General features: G+C 38.9%; 1 protein-coding gene across 8 annotated transcripts in view; it reads left to right on the top strand.

Annotated features, from left to right (window-relative positions):
• Positions 1–12,229, top strand: part of BMPR1B (bone morphogenetic protein receptor type 1B) — a 423,394-nt gene that overhangs the window by 306,318 nt on the left and 104,847 nt on the right. Inside the window, exon 1 of one of the 8 annotated variants that reach the window (XM_065907206.1) lies at positions 11,592–11,661. The exons of 6 other annotated variants lie outside the window; for them this stretch is intronic. The gene's annotated coding sequence lies outside the window, so the exon portion shown is untranslated. Of the gene's footprint in view, positions 1–11,591; positions 11,662–12,229 lie in introns of those variants that run through there. One more of the 8 variants, XM_065907203.1, reaches the window with a different exon arrangement.

The following is a 12,229-nucleotide window of genomic DNA, read 5'->3' as shown; positions in this document are numbered from 1 at the left end:
AACATAGAGCAAAGTGAGCAGATAAAGGAATGCCCGTGTAACTAAAACTTTTGTATTAGACAAGAGTGGTATGAAATTTGCAATTTCATATATTTTCATTGGACTAGTGGGGATTTTGTTTCTAATATGCCACTAATTTATCTGCTATCATGGCCTGTAAAGCTCATCTTTTTTATCTCTATAATTTAAGCATCTTATTTTTGTCACTTCATGTACATTTAGTATCCTCTGATTTGGCTATAATGTTTTGGAGCACAGAAGAAAAGGGTTTCACTAAGACTGAAGTCTGATTTCGCTGTGCAGTGACGTACTCTGATTGAATAAGGTCTATGGGTTTTTTTTTTTTTTTTAATTACAAACTATTGGTTTAAACATTCAGACCAACCAACCCTGAATCTTGTGAAAATTCTCCAGATATGGGGTATATTAGAAAAGCTTTAATGAGGCTATTATAGAAAATGTTTCTTCTCATAAAAAACTCAAAACACTAAACAGCTGTGCTTTATATCTGGGGACAGGTGAAGGAAGATAGGGAATTATATGCATGCATGTGTACTTATACAAGATACAATATATTTCAGGCATCCTTTTGGTATCAGCCATCTGTCATTAGGAAAGTATTTTCAATATACACAGTTGACTTCTGGTCAGTAGAAGAGATGAAAAGGTCTAACATGTTATGATTCTGAAATGAAAATTGTGACAGTCTTACTTCTCATAATTGAAAATATTTTTGCATGTACATAGATTTTCAGTGTCACATTAAATCAAAATTAGCTTTCAATAACCCTTGTATTTCTTCTAGCATCAATTTGTAAAAGACTACTAAGAGCTGAGTCTGCTAAGAAATGTGGAAATCATGTGCTGGCAGCACTGTTGTTAAAAATATACCCTGAAAAAGGTGATGGATGCTAAATAAAACCAAACTTTTCTTTGTTATAAATGTCTTCTTTTACTTTAAGAAACTTTTCCTCATGTGATTCCTTATATACAAACTTAGGTATTTTCCAAAGAGTGGAAAACAGATTTTCTAGGAGTTGGCTCCATATGGTATGTGAACTTAAGCGTATATTCTTCAAATGTTTAAATAGGGCTATACTTTAACTCCTTTTATATTTCTTTTTTGTGTGTGTAAACTAAGATGCACCTTCCTTCTAATTTATATTCAGAGGAATTTTAAGGAAACATACAAGGTAAAATTTTTTTGCATAGTAATTTAAATATTAAATTCTTATTTTCAGTTTAATACTGGTTCAAGTTGAATTTGCATGAAATTAATCCATAATTGACTCTAGGATGAAATAAGAGTAGAGTGATAGTAATTGTCTTTAAGAATTGATTTTTAAATGATGATTTTTATAATGGCTAGCAAGACATGCAGAGACATACTTGGAGGTTTTGCTTTTATGTTTAGGGGTGCATTAGCACTAATTTGATAAAGAAGATAATATCCTTTGGAAGAGAGCTTCAGGTAGGACAAGTTAGTAGCTTCTGTGGTTCATTATTTTCCTAGTGGGTAACTTTAATACTGAAGAGACTGGGGCCAAAGCATTAAAGAACAAAAATGCTTTTCTCACACAGTTCCCTTGCAAGTGGGGCAAAGTAGATCTTCTCAACAGCTTTATCATGTGTGAAGAAAATAGTGTCTTTCATTAAAACAAACTTGGACTCATCTCGTGGAAGGGGGAGTGCATTACATGGTTCTGGTGACTTCCTTCACCTACTTTTTCTTTCTCCTGTTGACAGAGTTGCTGCACCATGCCTGCTGAAGCACAGGTGACTGAAGGGAAAACACTCTGTTCCCTCACCGTAGCTGCTTCACTGGTTGATAAACATGGATTGAAGGCCTGCTGGAAAAGTTAAAAAAAGATGTACACAAGACACTGCTTTAAATTAATGAACATAAGCTTATGTTTTAATTATCATTAGTACACTTTTTAACAACCACTAATACACATGGTCTAGAGGCAAGTTACATCTCTTACTTTGTCTGAAACTGCTGACCTCTGAATTCACTGCTTTGATTATCGGAGTGTCTCTTGTCCCCCTCCTCTGATTCCACAGGTTTGGGATTGAGGGTATCTGATCACTCATTTGCTCTAGCCTTCAGAATTTCTGGCAGTCATGTTCTCTGAATGAATCTTATCAGCCCATGTCTCTGAGTCTTCCATCAGCTGAGTGGATTGTTTCTGCCCCAGTTATTTCTTGCCAAGCAGAAGCATGTGAGTCCCTAGGCAGTGAAGTACTGGTGACTGATCCTGTCTACCGGTGACCAGCTCCAGGCCTCTTTGGCTCAGGCTTGCTCAGTATTCTCACCTGTGAGTGGGAATGATATCTGTGGTGACTCAGACAGTAAAGAACCTGCCTGAAATGCGGGCGACCGTGGTTTGATCCCTGAGCCCGGAAGATCACCTCGAGAAGGAAATGGCAATCCACTCCAGTATTCTTACCTGGGCAATCCCATGGACAGAGGAGACTGGTGGTTTATACAGTCCATGGGGTCGCAAAGAATCAGACACAACTGAGTGACTAACGCTCACTCCCTTGCACAAGGAGGCAGTGAGGACCAATGAGGCAATGTATGTTAGATACTAAAGAGTAAATGTTCACCAAGTATTATGTAACATCATTAGCATCATCATCCTATAATCTTTTAGAAATAGCCTATTTATCCTCTCTGGGATACTTACTTTCCAGCTCCTGTCAAGACATCTCCCTCTCATTCAAATTTAGCTTCTTGTCTGAGGCAGTCATATTGACCAGGTGATGGATTGAATAACATACAGAATAATCTCACATTTTATGTATCATCTGGTTTCCTATTACTGGAGCACAAGTGTGACCTTCAGCTCAGTTCAGTCACTCAGTTGTGTCTGACTCTTTGCGACCCTATGAACTGCAGCACGCCAGGCCTCCCTGTCCATCACCAACTCCTGGAGTTTATGCTGACTCATGTCCATTGAGTTGGTGATATCATCCAACCATCTCATCCTCTGTCATCCTCTTCTCCTCCTGCCTTCAATCTTTCACATCATCAGGGTCTTTTCAAATGAGTCAGCTCTTCACATCAGGTGGCCAAAGTATTGGAGTTTCAGCTTCAACATCAGTCCTTCCAATGAACACCCAGGTCTGCTCTCCTTTAGGATGGACTGGTTGGATCTCCTTGCAGTCGAAGGGACTCTCAAGAGTCTTCTCCAACACCACAGTTCAAAAGCATCAATTCTTCGGCGCTCAGCTTTCTTTATAGTCCAACTCTCACATTCATACATGACCACTGGAAAAACCATAGCCTTGACTAAACAGACCTTTGTTGACAAAGTAATGTCTCTGCTTTTTAATATGCTATTAAAAGTTATGACCATCTGGTCATAACTTCCCTTCCAAGGAGTAAGCGTCTTTTAATTTCATGGCTGCCATCACCATCTGCAATGATTTTGGAGCTCCCAAAAATAAAGTCTGTCACTGTTTCTCCATCTATTTGCCATGAAGTGATGGGACTGGATGCCATGATCTTAGTTTTCTGAATGTTGAGCTTTAAGCCAACTTTTTCACTCTCCTCTTTCACTTTCATCAAGAGGCTCTTTAGTTCTTCTTCACTTTCTGCCATAAGGGTGGTACCATCTGCATATCTGAGCTTATTGATATTTTTCCCGGCAATCTTGATTCCAGCTTGTGCTTCATCCAGCCCAGCATTTCTCATGATGTACTCTGCATATAAGATAAATAAGCAGAGTGACAATATACAGCCTTGACATATTCCTTTTCCTATTTGGAACCAGTCTGTTGTTCCATGTCCAGTTCTCACTGTTGCTTCCTGACCTGCATACAGGTTTCTCAAGAGGCAGGTCAGGTGGTCTGGTATTCCCATCTCTTTCAGAATTTTCCACAGTTTATTGTGATCCACACAGTCAAAGGCTTTGGCATAGTCAGTAAAACAGAAATAGATGTTTTTCTGGAACTCTCTTGCTTTTTCAATGATCTAGCACTTGTTGGCAGTTTGATCTCTGTTTCCTCTGCCTTTTCTAAGTCCAGCTTGAACATCTGGAAGTTCACGGTTCACATGTTGCTGAAGCCTGGCTTGGAGAATTTTGAGCATTACTTTACTAGTGTATGAGATGAGTGCAATTGTGTAGTAGTTTGAACTTTCTTTGGGATTGGAATGAAAACTGACCTTTTCCAGTCTTGTGACCACTGCTGAGTTTTCCCAGTTTGCTGGCATATTGAGTACAGCACGTTTACAGCATCATCTTTGAGGATTTGAGATAGCTCAACTAGAATTCCATCACCTCCACTAGCTTTTTTCATAGTGATGCTTCCTAAGGACCACTTGACTTCACGTCCCAGGATGTCTGGCTCTAGGTGAGTGATCACACCATTGTGATCATCTGGGTCATGAAGATTTTTTGTATAGTTCTTCTGTGTATTCTTGCCACCTCTTCTTAATATCTTCTGCTTCTATTAGGTCCATACCATTTCTGTCCTTTGTTGAGCCCATCTTTGCGTGAAATGTTCCCTTGGTATCTCTGATTTTCTTGAAGAGATCCCTAGTCTTTCCCATTCTGTTGTTTTCCTCTATTTCTTTGCGTTGATCGCTGAGGAAGGCTTTCTTATCTCTCCTTGCTATCTTTTGGAACTCTGCATTCAAATGGGTATATCTTTCCTTTTCTCCTTGCTTTTCAGTTCTCTTCTTTTCACAGCTATTTGTAAGGCCTCCTCAGACAGCCATTTTGTATTTTTGCGTTTATTTTTCTTGGGGATGATCTTGATCCCTGCTTCCTGTACAATGTCATGAACCTCCATCCATAGTCCATCAGGCACTCTGTCTATGAGATCTAGTCCCTTAAATCTATTTTTCACTTCCACTGTATAATCATAAGGGATTTGATTTAGGTCATACCTGAATGGTCTAGTGGTTTTCCCCACTAGGCCTTTATTTGAATCACACTGAAACCAGGTATTAATAGAATTATGCCTGTATGGGGTTCAGAGGTCCTGGGGCAGTCTGGAGGTTTATTATTGCTTTGTTTTTACTTTAACTCTATAGCTTATCTTAACAAATTAACTGAGTTCATTTTCATTAGTAGTTTCATTGTGTAAGTTGCCTGTAATTCTCTGCTAGTCTTTAATGTTAGTTGGTTTTTTTGTATCTAGTCTTCTTATCTTGTATGCAGGCTGTATAGGTCCTTGTTATATTCATGATCTGACATAGGCTTTTTAAAAAAACCTCACAATCTCTAGGTAAATGATAGTGTCCTAGATTTAAGCTATTATTCTATTAGAAAGTTCCATGAAACATCTTTTTGTAATGGGTTTGTCTGATGATCAAATTATACCCTCTAAGTCCATAGTGTTACATTATTTTAGGAGAATAAAGTTTGGGCTTATTTGTTCTCTTTCATAAGCTGTCTCAGATCCCTTTACTGAGTTGTGAGGAGTAGCAATGATAAAAGACCAACACTGAAAGCCTATATCAGAAGATATTATGTCTATTTCATAATATTGGAGCCTGTTAATAATGATCATATTGTAGTAGGTCAAAATGGCTTATGCTATTGATTGGTATTTAATTTCATTAAGGTATGTTCAGAGTATTTTATAACAAATACTCTGTTACTTTTATAAATGCCTCAAAAAGGATACTGTCTATGATGGTTGTTATAAAATTCATATTTTTAGTTTTTGATATATATCTTTAGTGAACAATTATTTCAGGAAAAAATATCAATGCTAAAATCATTGACCTGGTGTATAAGTAAAGGTTTTTTGAAATTTTTAAAGCTGAAGTACAATCTGGTTGTCTCTCTTTACTTGTGTGTGAAATTTTTTTGTTGCTAGTGGTAACTGTAGAGAATTTTTTTCAAATAGCACCCTTTTAATAACAATGGTCTCCCCAAATATACTGTGGCATAGCTTTAAACATTATTAAGTCTGTCTTGGACTCCCCCTTCCTCTCTCTGAGTAAATGGAAGAAAAGTTTGGCAGGCTCCATGCTGTGCATTTGATTGATGTCCAGAACATCTGAAGGACTTTTGTGTCCTGCCTGCTCTCCATGAGTGCATAATGTGTGAATACTTAAAGAAGGTCAGCCCTTATCACATATAATCTAGGCCTGAAGGCAGATCAGCAGTGACAGTCATATCCCGTAAGTAAGAACACAAATCATCCTCTACATGCTTTAGACAAGTTGTGGGATATTTTTTCTCTCTTTTTACCCCTTCCCACTCATAGGGGGACCTTGGCAGAGCCATGAAAGCAGAGAGAAGACGTGCTCGGAATAATGTGTCACTCCTGAGAGGGAGGAAGGGATTGTTTATTTGTCATGATGTGATGGTCTTTCACTGTGCAGCTGAAGGGAGCTTTGGGTTGTTAATGACTAGTGATGTGGAATGCTGCAAATTAGAATGGGGTGGGGAGGCAAGAGGCAGCCTGAAAGCTGCTGAAGTTGTGACCTTTGTAAACCCCAGAGTCAGGAAAAAAGGTTTTTGCACACTTGAGTTCTATTGTTTATTTTTTCTCCGATAAGGGAATAAATTTTTATATTATTTTGTAAGTGCAAAGCTGAAAATCAGAATGACAAAATGCATTAACCAGTACAATTCTGAACACATTTTTCTGTTTTTTGCATAACTAGTATGAAAGTATGAAAACTATTTTACTGCAAAACTCTGTGGCATGGTAGGTACTTAAAATGCTATAACTTCTAATAGGAGCAAGAAAAGAACTGTTTTTTATGTGTCTGTGTGTTTTAACGGAAGTTTAAAAGTAAACATTCCAAACAATATTAGCAGAGATGTTCAAGTGTTAAAGAAAATAACACTCACCTTACTGTTCTCATGAAGACTAGTAAGGATGTTGTTGCATTTTCTTATATAAAAAGGAAGAAAATATTTTTCATCTAATCTCAAAAATTTTACTAGTTTCTTTTGAAATGCAATCAGCTGCAAGAAGTAGTTGTGGTCAGGTCATACAATGGAAACTGTGCAGACACCCCCTTCAGAGGCCAAGGCATTGCTTCCTATGCATGTAAGATAAAATCAAAAATCAAATTAGGAGCTATAGGACCCTTCCTTCCCAATGGCCCCCAGTCTGCTTTTCCAGCCCAGTTTCTCTGCTTTCAAGGCATATCCAGGATTTCATGTTCTCAGCAAACATTGCTCTTTTTCTTGCTCATAAATGTCTGTACTGTCTGTTCTCTTTGCTTGGAATCCCTCTGCCCTCCCTTCACCCAGTGAATTCCTACTTATCTTTGAAGACCTAGTTCAAATGCCTCTTCCCCACAAGTCCAATCCCACCCCCAACCAGAATTAACCTTTGTTTATGCACTGTATTTTCCATGCTCCTCGGCAGAGCCGGCCACGTCTGTAGTGCCTTGTCATGATTTGATTGTGTTTGTCTTCGCCCACTACAAGGTGGGCTTTGTCCTAAAGGCAGGTATGGTGTAATGTTCTCATACCCCATTCACTTGACACAGTCCCCACATGTAGTTTAAAAAACTGTGTCTATATGTAAAATCAGGAGATTTGGGCGAGTTTTATATGAATATAAGTCCCAAGTTGAAATTTTTACAAAGTAATCTCATGCTTTCAAACTGCTTTTTGTATTTCTTCAATTACATAATGATTTAATAAATGAGGTAAGTAAAATAATTAAATATTTGCCTTCGTGAGTATAATATGAATTTTTAAAACTCAATTATCCTAAGATATATTATATATATAATACATATATATATATATATTATCCTTGCTTTAGTGATCATATTATTTCTGAAAGAAAGAATTTGGCAAATGTCATATTAAAGAACATTATTATTAATAAGGATTTGTTTTGTCAAGAGGCAGGAGAGTGTGACAGTTGTCAGGAAGTTGACTATTTTCTGATGTCCTCCTATGTACTGGGCACTGTATTCAGTAATTTCTGTTCATTTACTTGTCTAGTTGGTATAACAAGCTTAACAGGTACTGAGCAGATTATAGAACAGAGAGCTTAAATAATTTACCTAAGATTATACAGATGACACAAATAGGCTTTCTCCACAAGATGGATCCACAAACCTAGAATGAGTGCATCTGTGTATGAATTCTACAGATGATACAGAGTGATGACTTGTATTCATATTGGTAGTACTAGCTGCAGTCGTTCGTCTTTCCTTTCCCCTCTCAGGTGTACAAATTCAATTTGATACCTTTCTTTCAATATTCTGTCAGAGCTTCCTCTGAAGCCGCATTTGGTGTGTACTTTACAGTGAGTGGGCTAAATCATATGCAAATGTGGGTTTTTTGTTTTTTTCTTTTTCTTTGCTAAGTCAGATTTCTGATCTGCATTACAAGAATTTTTAAAGATCCTTTGATCTTTAATGGAATGAAATACTGGAATGGGAGTATGTGTTTTATAGAACATCTCCTGCATTGTTGGTACCTGAAAGAAAGGTGAAAGGGTTAGTTGCTCAGTCGTGTCTGACTCTTGGCGACCCCATAGACTGTGGCCCACTGGGCTCCTCTGTCCATGGAATTCTCCAGGCAAGAATACTGGAGTGGGTTGTCATTTCCTCCTCTAAGGGATATTCCTGACCCAGGGATTGAACCCAGGTCTCCTGTATTGCAGGCAGATTCTTTACCATTTGAGCCAAAAGGGAAACCTGGCATATGTTAAATGGTAGAGGCAAAATGGAGGGAATTAATAGGGCTACGTCTTGAATTTCTTCGTATAAGTTAAAAAAAAAAGAAAAAAAAGCTGTATTGCTAAAAACTTTGACTAAGTGAAAAACTCTCCTCACACTTCTAATTTTCACTTCTATTCACATGAATGAGTGAGTGAGAATCACTCAATCATGTCTGACTCTGTGTGACCTCATAGATTGTAGCCTGCCAGGCTCCTGTGTTCATGGAATTCTCCAGGCAAGAATACTGGAGTGGGTTGCCATTTCCTTCTCCAGGAGATCTTCCTGACTTAGGGATCGAACCCAGGTCTCCTGCATTGAGGGCAGATTCTTTACCATCTGAGCCACCAGTGAAAATGAAAGTCGCTCAGTTGTGCCCGACTCTTTGCGACCCCATGGACTATATAGTTCGTGGAATTCTCCAGGCCAGAATACTGGAGTGGGTAGCCTTTCCCTTCTCCAGGGAATCTTCCCGACCCAGGGATCAAACCTAGGTCTCCTGCATTGCAGGAAGATTCTTTACCAGCTGAGCTACAAGGGAAGCCCTCTACTCACATAATTGGAGATTCAGGTTCAGACACTCATCCTATATTCTGAAATCTTAAACCTTTATAAAAATTCATTAAGCCAGTTCATGCTCAAAAGCCTGTCAGTTATTTATATGATATATAGCCTAAACTCTGTAACCTGAAGTTAGAGTCCTGCACAATCTGCTTGCACTCTGTCCAGCTTTCTTTTGAACCATTTGCTATAGGAGCCATCTGTTCCAGTAAGATTTTTTCGTTTCATGCTATTGCACAAATGAAATATTTAATCCTGCCTCTAATCCTTGCTCATATAGTTTCCTCTCTTTTCATCCCCTTTAAGTTCAATTCATATTTCAGCATCCAACTCTGCCTTCAATGTTGGCCCGGTCTAATCCATCCCTTACTCTGATTTTCCATCTTTATTCCATTTGAAGACACTTCATTTTAAAATGACTACTGTTTTTCACTTTGTTCTCTGTTACATATACACTACTTTTTCTATGGTACTCTGAACTTCTTGAGTGCATTTACTTCAGCTGGCACATAGTCCATCAGAAATGATTGCTGGTATGTCTTGTTTTGAACTGAATTAAGATTTGGGGGAGAGAGCAACTATTCTCTCTTTATGCTTTGTACCATTTGTGGATGCCCATATTGGGGAAATGTGAGCAGTGGGAACTGTCCCACATTTTAGCCATTCACTCTTCATCCCAGAGCTCAAGGCTAGGTTCCAAATTGGCAATGGAACCATGTTGTGATGTGGCACTGAGCCGAATGTAGAAAGTTTTGACAAGAGGTTTTATTTGCTTGATTTTGGTCTGCTCTTCACTCATGTGATCCCTTTGATCCTGATCACGCTTATTCATTTTAGTATGCCTCAGTCTCCCTAAAAGGAATATGGATAAATGATACTGAAAGATTATCTCATTTACCTCCCCAAGCTTCTGTTTTCCTAAGAAGTAAGGTGTGTGGATTCTGTGAAATGCTTAATATGTAGTTTAAGCTTAGAATATTCCAAAATTGTCTATGTGGTTAAAAATATTGTATTTGTGTGAAATTCCATCTCATGAAACTGACCTGAGGATGTTGGATTGATAGTATTAATAGCGTTTGTTAAATCCTAACAAGCAGTTGTTCAGCTACTCTAAGACGGAGAATAGATTTGAATGCCATCTATTAGGGTAGTGCTGGGAGTTGCTGGTGTGTGTGAGAGAAGTGGGGGTGTCTCTTAAGAAGGAGATGAAAGCAGAGATTTTTTTCCAAGAAAATGATCCTTAAAGTTTCAAGTAAATGCATTCTAATGCTATCTTAGATATAACCATTGAATTATGTCTCTGCTGTCATACTTATATATCCTTTATCATGCAAATGGACTAGATTTTACAACTACTTTTGTTTGTATCTGTCTATGGTGATATTGTTCTTTCTATAATACTGAACATTTGTTTATATTTTTTGCTGTTCTTTAATTATCGACAGTTCCCAAAGTGAATCGGAGTCTTTTAAAATGTCCATTAGTATCAAACAGGTCACTCAGAATATCATTAGAAAGTTGAAATATTACAAAATATTCATAGTTCTATTGAGGCACAATTATAATTAACATGTAAAACATTCAATAACTTCTCTTGGTTTTATTCATGTAATAAAGTAGGTTAGATTCACAGTAATTTTTTTTTGCTCTATAGAAAATTTTCAACTATAGTCATATCAAATTAATTAATTAATGAATAGCTTAACTGAAATCTTTCAACTTGGACTATTCATTAAAGATGCCTTTTATCTGTGACCCTTTTTTTGTATCCGTGCACTTGATTCAGAGGCATTTGCCTCATTATATAAATGTTGATGTAGTGTGAGAAAATGCCATAACATGACACTTTGATGTGTTGCGACATTTCTACACGTTATCAAAGAAAAATTTTTTATTTCTCCTTGTCTTTCGATGGTTCCCAGAGAGTCACCATTCATAGCAGAAGGAGAAAAAAAAAGCAAAAACCCTTAACAGAAGAGACAAGCGGTTGCGTGTCGGCCCCGCATGGGTGGTGTGTGTCCGGGACGTCTCCCCTGCCGCCCGGGGGTGTGGGGCCGTCGGCGCGGTCAGTCCGGAGCGGAGTCCGCCTGCGCCGGCCCGGTGTGGACAGCTGGGTCCGGCTCCTTTCGTAAGAGAACACCCCGGCCCGGGGTCCTGGCCGCCCCTTGTTGTCCTCCCCACGAGGTGACCGGGGGAGTCTCCGCGGTGACGGGACCAGTTTGTAGCAGGCTTGTCTTTCACGCTCCGCCTAGGGCTTGCTGCAGGCTTGCCGGAAGCTCTGACAGGAGGGGCAGCCCGGCAGTCTGCGGGAGAAAGGGAAGGCGAGCAGCGGAGGCTCAGACAGGCAGGTCCAGTGGCTGCTCGCTGCACGGGGCTGGCTGGGCGAACTAGACGGGCAGCGGCCCGTGTCCTTGCTCGTTCTGCTGTCCGTGCGCACGAGGGTAAGGAGAGCAGTAGCCCGCAGTACAGTGCTCTCAGGGGGCTCCGCCAACGTCCGCTTTCCTGGGTTTCTCACAGGAGGGAAAGTTCAGGGCAGAAGTTCAACGGCTAAGCATTTCCAGCCCCCGTCCTCCTCCTCCTCCGTAACCTTACTACTTTCTCTATCAGGGCAACGCTTTGTAGAGAGGGTGTCAGAATAATTGTAACAGGGATGCAAAGTTTCTGTCTTCTCTAGCAATTAATTTTGTGCAGTCTGGTTCGGAACTTTTGAGTATGAGGTTGACTGTCAACATACTGTGACAGTTTATATGATGAATTTAAGAAAACAGTCTAATAAACTTTGTTTTGATCATTTAAATTTGAGTATTGGGTTTTTTTATAGTTAGCTAATTAACTTTGAAGTTCATTGTAATTTTTACATGGATGCATTGAGTAAATCTGTAGTTTTATAATGGCAGTAATTGTAATTTGTGAATATGTCAGATGTTTACCCATATTTAAGAACAGAGGCTTTCTTAGTGATCATTTTGTTTGGAAGAATTATTCTTGTATAAAGTTGCCTAAAGGAGA

Source organism: Muntiacus reevesi, chromosome 16 (assembly GCF_963930625.1).
Source record: "Muntiacus reevesi chromosome 16, mMunRee1.1, whole genome shotgun sequence".
Lineage (NCBI taxonomy): Eukaryota > Metazoa > Chordata > Mammalia > Artiodactyla > Cervidae > Muntiacus > Muntiacus reevesi.
This window is presented reverse-complemented; position numbering and strand designations above follow the sequence as displayed.